This window comes from Thermobia domestica, chromosome 11 (genome assembly GCF_964235325.1).
Source record: "Thermobia domestica chromosome 11, izTheDome1.hap1.1, whole genome shotgun sequence".
Lineage (NCBI taxonomy): Eukaryota > Metazoa > Arthropoda > Insecta > Zygentoma > Lepismatidae > Thermobia > Thermobia domestica.
Window position 1 is genome coordinate 86,932,721 of NC_137464.1, and position 14,480 is coordinate 86,947,200.

A 14,480-nucleotide genomic window follows, 5' to 3' on the forward strand; every position below is an offset into this window, starting at 1 on the left:
GGAGACACATGTCCTAGTTGGGACGAAAAAGAAAAGGTTATTTTCTTGCGTTCTTACTTTGTTATAGAGAAGCTTAAGAGTTTAGATTTTGAATCGGGTTTCACTAGACGAAAGCCGATAAACTCAAGCTGACTTTCTTCCATTATCTTCCTGATTATTGTCTTGTTGACTTACTGATTCCAGTGTCCATGCTTTAATCTGAACTTAGTTAAACGAAAAATGAAAGAATATTGCCATGATGTATGATTATGTGATTTACATACAAGAAAAAAAAAAAAGAAAGAAAAAAAAAAGAAATCGTGGTGACTGAATCCGACAAAAACTCGAACTGTAATAATGACTTGAGGTCGAACTTAAGTGGTCATGCTGATGTTATACTACAGAAGTTGATTAGCCCAAGCTGATTGTGAGAAACAAATAGTCGTTCCATTGGGAATAAGAAGTTTGCATTGTGAATGAACTCTCTCGCTTCTACTTTGCAATAACAATATATTTTTATTAGAATCCGGACTATCTAGGTGTGGAAAGTGGGTCGAGTAAGGAAGGAAGTTTACTCGCACAGGAAAGTCACGGTCACAGTGGGACGAATGGAAAATCATGCTGATTATGAACGGGGAAGGAAAAGATCAGATTACGTAATCCAACATTTGAAGAACGTGTAATGATTTTTAGTGTACTCGTAAAGGAGCCGCAGGAGAAAGGTCACAGAGTATGGTTAAGATTTGGAGGCGTTACAATCACAATTGATGATAGAAAGAAAGAAATCGATAAGATACAAAATAAATAAGTGTTCATGTGATTCCGAAGGTTATGTACCTATCTTAATCCAAACATAATCTTCCATTACTTCAGCAAACTAACGGACTGCTGTGTACTGTCAGTGTCTTAATATTCCTCTGCTTTCAATAAGAAAGGTAAGTTAGTTTTATACTATTATTACTACCATAATGTAGCTTAGTGTAACCAAATTATGTCTTTTGTATGTGTATTCCTGGGTTCTATTACCGGCAGAGACAGACAATTTTTGGTGTTGACACCATATCGTAAGACAATTGTCCTCTACTTATGTGCTTATTAAAAATCTGGATGGCGTCATACATGTTTCTTACTTCCTCAAAGGGTCAAGGTGGTGTGATAGTAAAGCCTTCGCCTGTGTTGTAAAGGATCTCAGGATCGAGCACTGTTCCCATAAACTTGTTATTGTTATTAATATTAAGTATTCTGCCTTTCGGCGGGTCCTGGAACTAACGAGTTTTTTTATTTTTTAAGGGTTGGCCTAGAAATGTTTTTACACGTTTCTCAATCTTCAGCTTCTTTTTTTAACTCCCAATATTTTCTTCATTTTTCAAATCATCGATCAGTTGTGTTCTTCTTCTTCCTACTCCTCGCTTTTCTTTTATCCTTTCTTCTATGGCAGTATGAAAAAGACAATTCATTCGCACGTTGTGTCCAATCCAATTAGCATTCCTACGAAGAATGTTGGTTTAAAGCGTCCTCTTCTCTCCTATCTGTTTCAAAACATCTTCGGTTGTAACCCTCTCTCTCTCTCTGTGTGTGTGTGTGTGTGTGTGTACATTTCATCTTCTCCATCTTCTTCCAACACCGCATTTCAAAGCTTTCTAACCGGACAACATTGCGACCGTCAGTTCTCTCAGGATTCTACTGTTTCCCTCCAAATTCATATTCCAGGAAATCTTCATAAAAATAATTTTCTTTCGTTAGTAATTCTTGTCATTTAGACGCTAGACTAGTGGCCATCACTGGGTTTTTAATGCACGTGGTCCCGGGTTCGATTTCTGGTAGGAGAGCACAAAAAATTAATTTTGCAATCATTCATTTTCATTAATCATTCGTCTTCTTCAGCTTAAAGGGACGTGGGACGTTAAAACTAAAAAACATTCGTCTTATTTTTTCCTTGTTATTTGTCCTAAAAGATATATTCATTAGGCGTTAAATTAAATATTTCATTTCTCTCCTCAAGCAAAGGATTATAGTCAGCATGGTTATGGTTATAGTTTGTTAGATTTTAGAGTCTCTCTTCAGCACTGAGACTATATAAGACATGGATCTACAGTTAAAGGTAAAATCAAAAAGGAGTGATGACAATGATAAAAATGGTGAAAGAACAATTCATGTCCTGAGTGAGATTCGAACCTGTGACAGACAGGTTTTGCGGTCGCCAACCTATAACGTCTTAGCTCGTCCGGCTATGGCTAAATAATAGTATATTAATTGAAATGAATTGGTTTCCATATTTTGATAAATAGTAGAATAAATTCACCAAACTAGCTTCTTCGAATCTGTATTGTGTTCAAAACTTCTTTTCGGTACCCGGTAGTGACGCTTAAGTTACTTATATCACTTCTGCTTTATTGTTTTAGTTAAGGCACCTGCTTAACCCCTTCACTTAATCTTTGGATAATAATACGTTGATCTCACCTGTAAAAATTCCAAATCTTAAAATCTCTGTATTAGTTTGCAAGGTCCAGAAAGCCATCAATAACGTCAATAAAAACAGATCTTGCAACCTGCACAATGACACCTCTGAATAATGGACACCGCTGGAACATGATTACTTGTTCGTAAATATGACATCTCCATTACAGAAAACTTAACCAAATTTACATTTCTCACAGCTTATGTAGTAATTGCAAGCAGAATATAGTAAATACATTATACAGTAGTTATCAGTAAATGTGGGTAAATATCGAAATACTAAGCCCTGTGTTCGAGTTAATGGAAGAACGAGGGAAAAAATCCATCTGTACGAAAACAAAAGTAACGTGTATTGCAAAATATAATGCTTGTGTGATAATTATCTTCTCAAGTACAAGTCATGCCGTTCCTAATTCCCTTACTGACTATTAAAAGTAGAGATTCAAACAGATTGCTCTTTCAGAAATGGAGATTTTCCCATTTCCCCCACAACAAGACGGATTTTGACAAAAAAGAAAATATTTCGCTTTTATGATTTTTTAATGATTTTCTTCTTTTACGTTCCTGTAGGGGTTTCCATAATTTAGAAAGTGACTTCACAACATTTATTACTTATGGGTCATATGTTCAGTCCTGCTATGATTATCATTAATTCGCTTTCGAACTGGCATGTCATTGGTGGTCAGCAGCTTTAAGTTATGCAACCCAATATGGCACGAGGGTCACGTTGGTTGCCTAACCCACCTTATCAAGTTCCTGAAAGTTATACATTTTTTCATGTCTGTATGGACGGATTACCTAAATTCAAATTAGCAAACAAGAGAAAAGAATTATGGTACAGAATTTCGCCTATATCTTGTTTTTCGTTCGAGAAACACTATATTTTGAGCTTCAAATATTCTATTAGAACTTAACATAATGACAAACCCTAATGAGCTCAGTATGTACAAGAAATGTTATGGTGCACTAATCCAGTTCCCAAGATATTGGCAGTTAAAGCTCGGGTTGAGAATTAAGACATCTATTAAATGAACTAAGTGCAGCACGTACTTATAATAAACGTTTGCTCAAATTCAATAAAGGATTATTTTTTCCACTATAGAAAAACTTACTAACAATTTTAGTAGTTCTGATTAATGCAATTTTTAAAATTCTAATACTGCTTTCGATTCGCAAATGTATTCACCGATTCACCTTTATTTTTCCTAACAATATTATTTATACTGTACTTTACATTATCTACATCTGTGACTGAATGGCCATGGGTCACTTGGGTCACGATTTTTTGTCTGGGTCTAGCTTCTCAGACCCAGTCTGACTCGGATATGCCCGGATATCCAGATAGACCCAATATCTCAGACAGATCCAATGCGTGTAGACTTACAACAAACTTGTAAACTAAGGACTGCTGTTTATTGGATTTTGTGCTCTTTTGGGCGTCTCTCATAATAACGTTTGAAACGCTTAGGTATTAGAATATAAAACAAACATCTTATCTTAACTATATATAAAACTACATGAGCTGACATAAATTAAAGGGATACTTCCGGTTGACATGGAAAGTTGAAATTTGGCATGATTGGAGCTTTCCGAGACAAACAGACAGGAAAATTGCCAAAAGTGAATATTTTTTTAATTTTTAAGGGGTCTAAAGAAGGGATGAAGAATTTTCCCGTGTATTTAATTTTTTTTTTAATCTATAAATCTCATGTTTTAGGTACTTGGAATTGGAATAAAAACTTGAAATTCGGTATGCTTGTACGTTTTCGTTAGCGTTAAACTAAGTAAATAAGTAAAAATTAAAATTTCCAACTGTAGAGTAGTTTTATGGGGAACTGAAAAATCTTTTCCATGTTATTTATATGGAGCACCTTCTACACTCCCAAATTATTAGGCACTTCCTGTAGGGCCACAATGATTAAATTTGACATGATTGTAGTTTTCCGAGAATAACCGACAGAAATATTGCCAAAAGTGAATACAGTAGAGCGTCGATTATCCGAAGTAATTGGGAGACATGGGTGTTCGGAAAACTGGTTTGTTCGGATAATCGAACTGTACATGTTTATTTGCCAAAAAGAAGTACTGTACAGTAAATTTATTCATAAAAAGAAGTGTGCTGATTGTTGAAACACAGCGACTGGCGGCTTGGCCGGTCAGCAGCGCCTTATGAAGGCCTCATTAGAAGCAATGTTCCGCCAGCGGTGGCTCAGTGCGGCAACTACTGTGAAAAACTTGGTTTGGGAGTGAGGGGGATGATGGACGGTAGGGTGGGAGAGTAACAGGTGCGAGCGAGTACACAGTTCGGTTAAGCGGTCGTTCGGTTGACCGACGTTCGGATAATCGACGCTCTACTGTATTTTTAATTTTTAGGGTGTCTAAATTTTAATTTTTTAATTTTTAGGGGCCTTTTTTTAGACCGATAATTTCATATTTTAGGCACTTGGAATTGGAATAAAAACTTGAAATCCTATATGCTTCTACGTTTTCGTTAGGGTTAACTAAGAAAATAGCTAAAAATAAAAATTCCCAACTGTAGAGTGGTTTTATGGGGAACTGAAAAATCTTTCTCATGTTATTTATATGGGACATCTTCTACATCCCAAAATGTTAGCCACTTCCACCAGGATTAGAATGATGAAATTTTGCATGATTGTAGCCTTCCGGAACTAACCTACAGAAACATTGCCGAAAGTGGATATTTTTTGTTTTTAAGGGATCTAAAGGGGGATGAAAAATTCCCATGTTATTTAAATCGGCGTTTTCTTGGGATACAAAATCTTTTCTTTTGGATAATTGAAATAGGAAAAAAAAAGCACTTGAAATTTGATAGAATTGTGGATTTAAGAGGTGCGAGGCCGTAGGCCGAGTAAACGTGAGGGTCAGGGGGCGAAGCGCCCAGCTGTGCCAAATTCAGGAAATGTAATTAAAGAGCAAATACACAAAATTCACTCTTGATGCAAAGGCTAATCATATTCTAAATTGTCCATGGTCTTAAGTCTCTAATCTGTTCCAAGATTTCAATTCCAACCCAGTTGGAAAATTCAAAACGTAATGAAAACTGATCAAACCAGTTCAAGAGCTAATGGGTCACAAACAAATAAATCAATGCGTGTAAACAGCCTGGGAAATAATCCACAGCTGGTGTAAAGGCATTTAAGAAAAAAATTACAACGTAGTACTTTTCATTATATATCACCTCAGCTATGATATTTACTTAACCCTTGTCCGGGCAAGATATTTTTTTTTTTTTTTTATCGTAGACGGCAACTGGGGCCTTACCAACTCTATTAGCCTTACGCTTGTCCGGATAAGAGTTAATACAAATATGAATATACTATCTAAAGATGAGAATTCTCCCTCATTCTCCGGTGATTCCCGCACTGCTTGTGATTATGAACAAGATTTAGGCACAAATCTGCATAAATTTCAATTAAAGAAATATGACATCTTGGTTCGCTGCAACCTTCTGCATAAGGATGTTTATTCACGGAAGTAGACGTAGGTATTAGTTTCAAAAGCAAATATGCAGTTCCTATTATACACTAAACAAAGCAAATATTCGTCTCGTTGTTTACATCCGTAGGATTCTGACAGTTACGTAATTTTCTCTCACTGAATTCTTTTTTGAGCTGAGCGAAGCGAAGCTCTTATACTCGGGTTAGCCGTTTGGTTGTCCGCGAACTCCTCCTAGACCGTTTGGCCGATCTCAACCAAACTTAGCACGCTGATAGAGTATGTCGTGCTGAGTGACAACATAGGTCGAAATCAAAAATCCGATGTACCATCGAGGAATAATCACCGAAAAACGCTTCCTCCTAGACCGTTTGGCCGATCTCAACCAAACTTAGCACGCTGATAGAGTATGTCGTGCTGAGTGACAACATAGGTCGAAATCAAAAATCCGATGTACCATCGAGGAATAATCACCGAAAAACGCTTACTCCTAGACCGTTTGGCCGATCTCAACCAAACTTAGCACGCTGATAGAGTATGTCGTGCTGAGTGACAACATAGGTCGAAATCAAAAATCCGATGTACCATCGAGGAATAATCACCGAAAAACGCTTCCTGATTACGTAGTTTAAGCTCGCTCAGCTCATTTCATTGCAATCGGGTATATACATTGCATTCCTAGTTACACTAAGTAGCCAATACATAAAAAGTTATTATTATTATTATCAAACGTATTTGGCAGCTGCATACTTTCATCGATAATTACTTGTCACTATCGTTACCTTGTGAAATCACAAACATTCAATCTCTTCAACAAGCCAATTTTGCCAAATTTGTCACCACTCAGCCTCAGAGTGCAAAAGAAGCTTCCTGCATTTGAAAATACGATCAAGGATAACGATTCGACAGGAATTATTTCGTATGAAACACGAAATATATTGGCGTGAGAGACTCAGGTTCAATTCCCGTTGGAAGCTCATCTGGTTCGGATCCCATGTTGATCTGTAGGTATATACCGCTTTTAGCCTCACTTGTCAGCGCTGAACGGGACACTTAACGAGGCATATTAAAGCCACTGTGTCGTAGAGAATAAGGCAACTAGCTACCAACAGGATTGAGTGGGGTTGATCCCGGTGATAACGGAATTTATTTCATATTCTACTCTCACTTCAATGTGGCTCAGGAGTTTAGTAAGCCTATGTAAAATGGATAGCTGCTACTTACCGGGACATGTCCTATTTTCCAACCCTTAAAAATGGCCCGAGTGCAGCGGGAAACCGGCAAATTTCCCAGTTGGCCCTAAATGGCGGGTTTTTTAGTAGGTCCTTCTCCTCGTATCATAAGTAGCGGAATATGTACAAAAAGACATACGTCACGCACTCCTCGCATACGAGACTAACGGAATGGGGGACGATAACACGTTGAGTACCGGCAATAGTGATAGCTAATCCCTTGTCAGTCTATGATGTTGCGAATACAACCTTTCTCATTTTTTGTAATTCAATCCTTGAAAGGTTTCCGGATTTCCCATTTTCCTTTTACCTTTGCCAATATTGAAGTATTCAGTGAAATTGAAATCTCAAATCATGCCATAGCTACCAACTAAATAATTTACATTTTACAGCACCGTTATTTTCCGTATAGAAAATATACAGGGCCGGATTAAGACCATTGGGGGCCCTGGAGCAGGAAAATATGAGAGAGCCCATTAAATAATCATGATGGACCCCTTTCTCAAGACGTTCAAAAGGGTCTATGAATTATATAGGAGTGACTCATGTCATAAGTTTTCGCTTTTATGGTAAAAATGTTTTCAGTAATTTTTTTTTAATTTTTGGGGCCCCCTTGGTCATGGAGCCCTGGAAAAAATGAAAATACAACTTGATTTTTTCAACTTTATGTAAATTTAGGTCAGCTTTCTTTCCATTTTGACCAAAAATGCTTAAAGAAAACAAATACAATTCATTCATTCATGAGTGTATGACGTAAGTGAAATATTGGTATAGTACATCGATAAAAGTGAGTTCGATCATAGGTGTGTAGACTGAACCACAAAAGTATCTCCCCCGTAAGTGCTTTAATTCCATTACTTGGGGTCCAGGTAATTTGCAGTTGTGAGAACGCCTGGACAGATGCAACCCAACTTAAATGTAACTTTTCTCGGCACTGATAGCAGTTGGTAGCACTCAGTTAGGTCTTTATGCAAGTAAAATAGTGAACAGATGACACACGAAACATTTCTCCATTCTGAGATGAATCTCTCTGGTTCAGAGCGTGTTGTCCAATGAACATCATACGTTAATCTTAATATTGTTGTGCATATAATGTATTATTTCATAATATACTTCATATACAAAGAAATAAAAACTCTAATCACGCATGAATCAGAAAATGCTTGAAAGTAGACGAAAATATCAAAACTAGAACAACTGCAGGAAACAAGTTTGTAAATGACTGTCTCCATTGACAGACCTTCTCAAATTCTCCTTATTCCAACATCTTTTTCTTTCTAGGTAAGAGAAGATTTGCTTGTCACACTGGGTATGCATTGAAATTGAAACAGAAACACTTGAGAAAGTTTGAACCTGTCCGGGATTCGAACCCAGGTCTACCGAATAGAAGTTCAATTCGCTAACTACTCACCTACGCGCCACTTCATCTTCCACCCAATCTAATACCTAATTAAAATCGTTTCATAGTAAAATATAAACAAGATACTAATGCTTGTGTGAGTGTCTTAATGACTTACTCGAGATTTCCTTGTTTAATTCAAAAACAAGTTATATAGACGTTCCTCAATGAGGAACATATCACGAAACGTTCTTCAAGTTGAGGCTACGTCATCGTCTTCAGCAATGGTCCCGATTTACATTACATTTCTTCTTTTCCTTAACTTTCTAACTTCCAAAGAAGAAAAGAGGACAGAAATCAGGGTTGGCAAAAACTATGGTTTTTACTTTTTTAAAAAAAATCGTTTGTTTTTTTGTTTAAACCAGGTTTTTTTGGTTTAAACCAGGTTTTTATGGTTTAAATAATTTGCTCTATATATTCATATCATATATGGACAGAAATAAGTTTGTTTCGCTTTGATGTTATTATGCAACAACCGGGTTATGCTGGAAGGGGTCACATAAGCTTAAAGCGGAATAAAAACCGCTTTTCAAGTTACATCCGAGAGAAATTGTCCTCCATTTGAACTCGGAACCAGGACTAATTGGCCACAAATGCGATACGTCTGCCGACTCACTCACGAAGGAATCCTGATAAAAAAAAATACGTTGTACTGATCTTTACATGCTCTTAATATAACTGTCAAGAGTCATTTCAGAAGGACAAAAAGATAAACAGTTGCACAAGTGAAACCATTACACAGAATTACATATGGGCAATTTTAAACGGAGTACAGAAGAACTAATTTAGTTCAAGTTAGTTAACAACGACTTTTATTGGTCCAAATTAAAGAAATACACCGACTTAATCTGCATATCAATAACAAAAGTGAATAAAGATACGAATTATTTGAGTCCACTTTGGCTCAGACTCATTTATACATAGATAGATACCAAAGATACTTATTTCACTAAATGCCTCTCGTGGGGTCTGTATGACTCCCCCTCCCCTCACACACACAAAAAAGTACGGCATTTTCGATGTATTTTATCAATAGTAAACATTGAAACGAAACAATATTCAGAATTTTTCTTCGATTGCAATTACATAACAATAATAACAATTACAAAAAATCACAAAATAAACATTTATAAACATAAAAAATAGTTGCTTTTGTAGTATAATCTTTTTGAGTAATGAATGGGGAATTTAGGTCTGAATATAATACGGGAAATAATACGGGAGTGAAACGTGATAACCCACAAATGTGTGTTCATCAAAATTTTACAAACACTTACACTTTTACGAACATTTTTTTTTTTTTTTTGTTTAAACCAGTTTTCTTTTCTTTTTTTTAACAGCTGTTTTAAACCTTGGTTTAAACCAGCCAACCCTGACAGAAATTATTTTCACATTCTTTGAATTTTATCAACACGTGTAGAAATATACAGTTCTATGTTTAAGTTGCATAACTATTAGTTTATTTTCTTATATTCATATGAGGAATTTGTGGCAAGTTTAGCCGGAAGCACCAGCTGAGGATCTCGGGTGTTCGGCTTCTGATCATGAGGCGCAATCCACTAGGGCAGCGTTTCCCAACCCTTTTCAACTTCCGGCACACTATGGGAGTAACTTGAATTCTCGCGGCACACTCATAGATATCATTATTTGTTAATATATATAATACCGTGGTATTTTTTTTGTGATTACTGATCTCCTTCTCACAGAGAAGAAAGCTCAATCACTGGTTCTTCCCCGTGGTAAATCATTATGCTTATTTTTCATTCTTATTTAAAAATAGAAAACAATTGCAATGAAATATTGGACCCAGCTTTTTAAAACTAAGCTTTCGTTTTCGAAAACTGTATCTAACCTTTCACTAAGAAGAAAGATCACTAAATAACGAATGAACAAACAAATCTCTTTTAGTTGTAAAACACAAATGTAGGTAATTTGTATGCATGTTTGCTTTGTCGAAAGGATTGAGTGATATTTTAAAATTTCAAGTTACGAAATAGTCTGCAGCAATAAAGAAGCAATAATAGTCATAACAATGATAACAAATACTTTTTTCAGCATTAAAAATGTACAGAAAAGTAACACGATATGAAACTTAAAGTTGTAGATTCATAGTAGAGGTTCACAATAATATGAAATACAAATTTAATTTTTTCCTTTGTCTTGCAATTTGATTGCTATAGAATTAATAATTTGTTTCGGTTTCCTCGCGGCACACCAGCGGCCCATTCACAGCACACCAGTGTGCCGCGGCACACCGGTTGGGAAACACTGCACTAGGGGGTTCCAATTCCGCTGAAGAACAAGGTCGGAATTTTAACTGTCCTCAGTATTTCTGTATTCGTGTCCCCGTAGTGTTTGGAATACGTCGAAAGGACATGAGGTGCCAGTGGCGAACAATACTGCGATTGGAGCGATTTGTTTTAAAAAAAAAATGTGAAAGCAGGAAACTCCCATTGCAGCTACATGGGTTCAAATCCCGTCGTGGCAATTATTAATTTTTCTGTATGGGAATGTAATGTTTGTGTAATTATGTTATTCCTTTATTATTATTATTATTATTATTATTATTATTATTATTATTATTATTATTATTATTATTATTATTATTATTATTATTATTAATATTATTATTATTATTATAAAAACAGAAGGAAAGCAAAAGTAACATAGTCGAAGGTATACATGGGAACAGAAAAGACATACAGTATGTCAGATGTTTCTTAGGTTTACACATGAATCCAATAATATTATTACGTTTATGAATACTATTACAGATGGAATTACTATGAATACTATGAATACTATTAGAGAATGAATATTATTACAGATAGAGTTATCATTTTATGACAACAAGAAATGGGATATAAATATTTATAGCAGATAACAGTAATGCATTTTGTTTCGCCCTTCTTCTACTGTAGGTAGAACGGTGAGGTGACATCTTAAATAAAATCATTCTCGTGACTAGAGTTGTAAGTTCGAACCCTATATGCAATACTACAGCAATAAGGACGTGTTTAGCCCTTATGTATTCATCAATTCTTGTTCAAACACGTTACGTTCCCAGAGAGTTACGAATGAAGGTTGATACGGATGATCAACCGTAATATTGTGTTGTTAGCATTTCACCTGTAATTTAAGTCGTCTCAACTCTTAGACCCAGAGAAATTGAATATTTTTCATGTTAGTATACATCAGAAGTATCAATATAGCAAATTATAAAAATTTCTTAATTGCCACAGCCGGAATCGAACCCGCGACCCCTAAACCCCTACTCTAAAACATCACTCTTCTGGGAGAAGAAAAAACTGGATGTGCAGTGAATTCAGTAATTACGCACTTTTACGATTCCAGTGTAATAATGCTGAAACTTTCTGACTTCATTCATGATAAAATAGTAAAGTATTATGCAGAAAGAATAGTCCAGACAATTCAACTTTAAATTGACAACTCATTTGTACGGAGGCGCTACCGTATGCTCTCCCCTCAGGCCCTGATTTTTCACGGCAAGGCATTGGACAGATACTCTGGGTTATTTTTTAAAAATTAACTAATTTAACAAACCTTCCTCAGTACCTTGTTTCCTATTTTTACGCGTTTTACTCACTTTTAGTTTTTTCAGTAACTGTAAGAACAGGGGCAAAAAAACAGAAACATTGAGGACAGGAAAAATCACAAACACTATTCGCGTGACCTTCCCTTGCCTGAAGTAAAACAATAAAATATGGTGAACATGCAATTTTTGGTCTTCAATCTTCTATGTGTTGTCAAATCTAGAGTTGAGTGGGTCAAATGGATCGAGTTTTCTGAGTGTGAGTGGGTCGTGGGTCACCAGAATGTGATCCACTGCGACCTATCACCCACCGTGACTCACTTCAATCCACGACCACCGTGACCCATCACCCACTATAACCCACAATGACCCACCGACCACTCTGCCCACTGCATTGTAGACACCATCTTCTGAACAGCATGTTCTTCACCCACGACCCTAGCCATAGAAACTAAAAACACGTTTGTGATCGTTTACAGCTTGCGATTGTCCAAATCTTCTAGTGTATGCATTGTGTATTATAGTAGTAATAGAAGAAAATAGTCATTTTGTTGGAACTGAAGAGGAAGGAAATTGAAGAAGCAATTGAGTTTAAATGTATAACCTGTGCACTCCAGGTGGAACAAAACGAGTCCTGCGGGGCTTCTAAACATTCGTACTACTGCTACTACTACTTATACTGCGGATTCGTATCACTAAACTGCACACGTAACATAATCACTTTTTAAAGTATTATTTCCATCTTATTTTATTGAAAAAGTGTATTGAAAATTTTAAAAATAAAATATAAAATTTTTTAAAAAGTCCTTGGCCCGGGTTTGAACACACTCCAAAAGCAAGTATAATTACTATCCTATTGCGCTAGTACGCTTCATCACGAAAACCGCCAGTAACAGGCACATGATTGTTGCTATATTTATGATACGTGGCGAGAAACGGGCAACTCAAAGTAACCAGAACCGCGTATATAGCTCCTATGAGTAGGTTGAGTTGATTTTAGTTTAGCGTCCCTTTCAGCAGCGAGGCTATATGAGACGTGGACCTACTGATTAACGTGGAATCCGAACCACACGAGCTCCCGCCGGGAATCGAACCCGGGTCTCCCACGCCAAAGGCGCGTATGCTAACCGCTTAGCCACGGAGGAGCTCTCTCCTATGAGTAGGGTGGAGCATGATTTAAAAATATGCTTCTGAACACTTGTCAATTTATCTACGTTTTGCTTTCAAGGCCTCCATTTCCCTTTTTCATTTGTTTCTGTTTACTTACCTGAGATGAGTATCTCTAAGTGAAAAAAGAACTTGAGGCATTTTTGGACATTGATATTTGTAATTGTAATAATAGCAATAGTATACTACTACTATAGTATACAAATAATATACTACTACTTGGCTTTCGAGACACACAGCCTGAGAGTTTTAGAAGAGCTAACTACTGGAAAAAATACATTTTTGAATCACTGTAATATATAAATTATTATATAAAAATTAATGTAACTATGTGTGTCTAATCATCACAACAAAATTGCAGTCAAATAAAATGGCTTTTAGTGATATAGTTAGGCCTTAATCCAAACTGGGATGTTATCATATTATCATTATAACAATATCCTAAGGGATAGTGGGGATCCGAATATTTGCGAAAAAAAAAAAATGAGTATCTCGCAAGCCGTTAAACTTACGGAGCTGAAATTCAGTATATTAACTCTTTATTTAAAATAAACAGAACGTTCCCTAGCATTTTTTAACATTCTCCTTTATGGGGTGGCACTTTCTCTATAAGGTAAATTGATACTGGGCTAGTTTGTAAAACTAACCGAAAACGATAGATATTTGTTGAGAAACAATTTGAGAAAGAAGAAATACAGCCAGGTTCGATTCCCGGCGGGAGCTCATGTGGTTCGAATTCATGTTAATCCGTAGGTCTACGGCTCATATAGCCTCGTTGCTGAAACGGACATTAAACTCAAAATCAACTCAACTCAACAAAAAAGTGCTTTGCATCATATATCCATATATGCTTGCCATGTGCTTTATAATAATTGCTGAAGCTTGTTTATTATATGGAGCGTTTAGAGCAGAGGGCAATCAAGAAGACCGCTACAACAAAACCTGCACGGCTAAAAATAAATGAACACTCGCTTTCAACTCCGTGAGCGTACACTTACTTGGGCTCGAACTCCTAACCTCAATTGGATTTCTGATTACTCGCGTAGGCTCAAGTTCACTTACATTAGTGGGACTTACATTTATGTGGGCTCGCGTTCATTACCTTCAGTGGGGCTCGCACTTACTATTCCCATTGAGGCTCGTGCTTAATTGCGCCCGGGGTTACATCCTTCAATGATGCTCACATTCACTAACCTTGAACGTAGCGCTCACTTATCTCTTTCTGACACGTACCTAC

The 14,480-nt window shown here is 36.4% G+C and overlaps 1 protein-coding gene across 1 annotated transcript in view; it reads left to right on the forward strand.

Annotated features, from left to right (window-relative positions):
• Positions 1-526: 526 nt before the first annotated feature.
• LOC145664260 (UDP-glucosyltransferase 2-like) overlaps positions 527-14,480 on the forward strand; it is a 57,945-nt gene continuing 43,991 nt past the window's right edge. Inside the window, exon 1 of the mRNA XM_081730766.1 lies at positions 527-914. The gene's annotated coding sequence lies outside the window, so the exon portion shown is untranslated. The remainder of the gene's footprint in view (positions 915-14,480) is intronic.